The sequence below is a fragment of the Schistocerca cancellata genome, chromosome 6 (genome assembly GCF_023864275.1).
Source record: "Schistocerca cancellata isolate TAMUIC-IGC-003103 chromosome 6, iqSchCanc2.1, whole genome shotgun sequence".
Lineage (NCBI taxonomy): Eukaryota > Metazoa > Arthropoda > Insecta > Orthoptera > Acrididae > Schistocerca > Schistocerca cancellata.
The window spans coordinates 572,472,331-572,476,545 of NC_064631.1; the positions used below are offsets into that span (position 1 = coordinate 572,472,331).

Below are 4,215 nucleotides of genomic sequence, written 5' to 3' on the forward strand. Positions count from 1 at the left end.
CTCTTGTTCACAGCTACCCGTGCAGTTCGTTGTAAGACAACTGTCCGCCTTACTGCCATTCTGCCCTGATGAGAGATAAGACATAAGTAAATGTAAAGTCTGTGGCACAAGCTCGTGATAGGACAATCGGCTTAACTCTAGGTATTATGCAGCCTTCCTATTCGCCGTGGCTTTAGGAAAGGAACGGCTAGTGGGCCGCTCTCTCCGGCCGCATTTTACCACCGGGAAAGATCCCCAGTAGCCATTTTCACAGCCGGATGAGTGGATCTGGGACTGGAATGAGGAAAAATCCCCACCCTTATTCGAATTGAACTCAGAACCCGCAGGACCTTAGTCTAGTGCTCTAGCTGTCAGGCCACCTGGGCCATGAGAAATATTAGGACGACCTAAATCAATATTTATGCAGTGCTGTTCCCAGTCTTATGCTCTTTATCTTTTCCAAATCCGAATTAACCTTTGACTGCCTGATTATCAGCGGACTGTCACTTACTATCTCGAGCACCATGTAGAATCTTCCCAATCTCAGCTCCCAGTAAATGGTTCAAATGGCTCTGAGCACTATTGGACTTGAGGTCTGAGGTCATTAGTCCCGTACAACTTAGAACTACTTAAACCTGACTAACCTAAGGACATCACACACATCCATGCTCGAGGCAGGATTCGAACCTGCGACCGTAGTGGTCGCTCATTTCCAGACTGAAGCGCCTAGAACCGTTGTCCACTTTGGCTGGCTCCATTCATACAGAGCTGTAGTTTTCTATTTATATTTCTATAGTTCAGATGGATAATGGTGTTGGTCTTTTTCTTAGGGTTTGGCTGTGGATGGCATTTAGAGTAGTAGGTGCTCAGTACTTTCATGTTTATATACGGAATTCTGTCGACGGCATTAACATTCCCACTTTGATATGAGATAGCCAGGTCTTATGCGTAAGTAAATCTGTGTGTTTTGGTGCCTGGCATCTCAGCAATACACAGATTGAAAACCATGGGTGCTAATGCAGAGCCGGCCGGAGTGGCCGTGCGGTTCTAGGCGCTACAGTCTGGAACCGCTCGACCGCTATGGTCGCAGGTTCAAATCCTGCCTTGGGCATGGATATGTGTGATGTCCTTAGGTTAGTTAGGTTTAAGTAGTTCTAAGTTATAGGTGACTGATGACCTCGGAAGTTAAGTCCCATGGTGATCAGAGCTATTTAAACCATTTTGCTAATGCAGAAATCTTTGGCAGACCATTATTCTGAACCATGGTTTTGCTACGTATAGCCCGAAGTGAATCCTTGACTTTTGATGGTTGCCAACATATTTTTAAATGAGGTGTAAATATGCTTGCATTGAAAATTCTTCGAGGTGCGTTTGGTAAGTAATGCAACAATTTTTTTACTGAAAGCTGGTTGGTTTTATTCGGGATTGCAGTACTCCATATTATTCCCACACTTTTGGCTACAAAACCCTATTTTTCAACATAATTTCCGTTCAATGCGACGGGCTTACGCCCCGTGACTGGGAGGGCCTGTATGCCCGAATGGTACTACTCTACTGGTCGACGTCGGAGCCAACGTCTTGCTGCATCAATAAACTCTCCATCATTCAACTACTACTTCTCGCGGAGTACATCCTTCATTTGGCCAAACAGGTGGATGTCGGAAGGTGCGAGATCCGGGATGTAGGGTGGATGAGGAAGAACAGTCCAATGAAGTTTCGTGAGCTGCTTTTGGGCGTGCAGACTTGTGGCAAGCCTTGCATTGTCATGGAGAAGGTGAAGTTCGTTTGCATTGAGGTCGTTTCTTCAATTTCCTGTGGGCAGCACAATACACTTCAGAGGTGATCGTTGCACCATGATGCAGGTCATCAAACATAATGACCCCTTCAGGGTCCTAGAAGATCATCATCATGACTTCACCTGCTGGGAGTGCGGCTTTGAACTTTTTCTTAGGAGGAGAGGTGGTGTCGCCCTACTCTATTGATTCTGTTTTGTTTCCGGTTCCAACTGATGAACCCATGTTTCACCGCCTGTGACGACGTTCGGCAAAAAATTGTCACGATCAGATTCGTAAGGAATTCCGCACAGATGCTCCTTCGTTGCTTTTTATGGCCTTCTGATAGGTGTCCAGTTGCGCAGAGAGGTGATTGATTGTGATCTGCCGGCCGGGGTGGCCGAGCGGTTCTAGGCGCTACAGCCTGGAACTGCGCGACCGCTACGGTCGCAGGTTCGAATCCTGCCTCCGGCATGGATGTGTGTGATGTCTTTAGGTTGGTTAGGTTTAAGTAGTTCTAAGTTCTAGGGGACTGATGACCTTAGAAGTTAAGTCCCATGGTGCTCAGAGCTAATTGAACCATTTTTTGATTGTGATCCGTCGATCACTTCGAATAAGTGTCCGCACAGTCCAGCATAGCAGGGATCTCAACCGTGTACGGCTGGCCCGTATGCGAGATGCGGTACTGGCTTGTGGAAGCTTGGTGTGATAATGACAGACGCCTAATGGCTCACCGTGCTTTTGTTCATTGCTAGGTCTCCGTAGACATACTGCAAGCGCCCGTGAATCCCTGTGATGCTCTGGCTTTCCGGCAAAAGAATCTCAGTAACAGCTCTCTGCTTAGAACGTGCCTTCGTTACAGATGCCATTTTGAAGACTACTTATAGCGCTGCCACCTATCGGAAACTTTTGAAATCATAGGTGCTGAAGCAGGAATATTCCACGATGTTCCACAATAAATACCGCATTTTTTTCTACCGAAAGTGGCCAAGGACAATAATGTGTTGCATTGGTTACTAAATGGCCCTCGTAGTAGCCCACTAACCCATATTTATAATCCTGTGCCCAAGTTATAAATCACTGCAATTTTATGTCTTCATTCATTTAGCAGCTTTGTGAAATCGGGTGAATATTCTTGAAAACCCGCTATGAGACCTTATGTCTGACAGTAGTCACCCACCATCTCTGCAATATATCTGGAAGATATGTTCTAGGAAGCGATTTAGAGCTGCGTGGTCGTCTCTCGCTATCTTCCGTACCCAAATGACAGTCTCCCGCCCTCTTTCCGCAACCGCAAGTGCAGCTGTGTCCCCAAACTGCTTCCCTCGCCGTGAGGGAGATAAGTGACTGCAGGCCGACCGGAAGTCGTCAAATAATACATAAACTACTTTAGGGGTGATGCCGTTGCTACTACGTGCGCAGCTTGGCCAGAAATCTGACCTAGCGGATCTTTTACCAGAGGTGATGTGCAGATATATCCGCCTCAGTTTTATAACAGCCGTAAATCCTGGGTCTGTTATTAATTCCGGAACGTGATACAACCCCGGCGCCGTAAAAATCCGAACATTAAAGGAACTTAAGAGCTCCTCTGCCCCTTCGTTTCCTAGAATTAAATAGAGAAGTCTGTTTTCAGCTTCTTTTCGGTTGGACATTTTGTTTATATCATTTCAGACCTTTTGGTTTGTTGAGTATCGGAACGGCTGACTAGATCAACAGTATAAAGCACTTACTTAGTCCACTGAGGGCCGTGAAAGGAAAAAGAAGCTACACGATCAAAAATAAGTCCAATTTAATGCTGTAACGGTGTAATTTTAATGGTATATCGACCCACTGTATCAGTGACAAACCGTCTAGCACTTTTCTGTGTCAGTCTTGTGTAGTCTGTCGTGAGTTGAAAGAAAACGGTACTGGCCATTGTTCCACAATTTAGTGGTATGTACTGCAGGTATTCATGCTATTATTTACAGGCTCAGACGTTTTCGGACACGCCAGCGAACTTTTTATTATTGCTTCTGGTGCCGTAAAATATGTTTACGATCAGATTGCAACATAGTTTACGACTTACGGTGCCTGTCAATGATCGTCCATGAAGAAACAAAACGCTATACTCACCCAAGCGCTAAAAGTCACAGAGACGTTAAAACGCCACGTGACACCCGATATCCCAACATCTACCACAAATTATTGTTTTTATTATTAGTGTATTACGTGCCGTTTTGGCTGTTGGTAGGTACATGTGCGAGCTGGCACAGCACGGTAGTCTATTTGGTTTCACAAACTTTGCAAAATTTGATATAAGCCCGTTGGAGATAAAATCCGCAAACACTGTTTTTAAAACAGATTTATTATCCGTCTTGACTGCATTAATTTTTTGCGTGACTGATTCCGTTTCCACAAGAGCCATCTTCAGATCTGTAGACAACAGCACAATAACTAATAAGCAACTATTCCACGAAGCACAAAA

The 4,215-nt window shown here is 45.2% G+C and overlaps 1 non-coding gene across 1 annotated transcript; it reads left to right on the forward strand.

Moving 5' to 3' along the window:
* The first annotated feature begins 2,141 nt into the window (after window positions 1-2,141).
* Trnas-gga (transfer RNA serine (anticodon GGA)) lies at window positions 2,142-2,225 on the forward strand. The gene is given in 2 exon segments: window positions 2,142-2,181; window positions 2,191-2,225. It is a non-coding gene; the product is annotated as a tRNA-Ser (tRNA).
* Window positions 2,226-4,215: the final 1,990 nt, after the last annotated feature.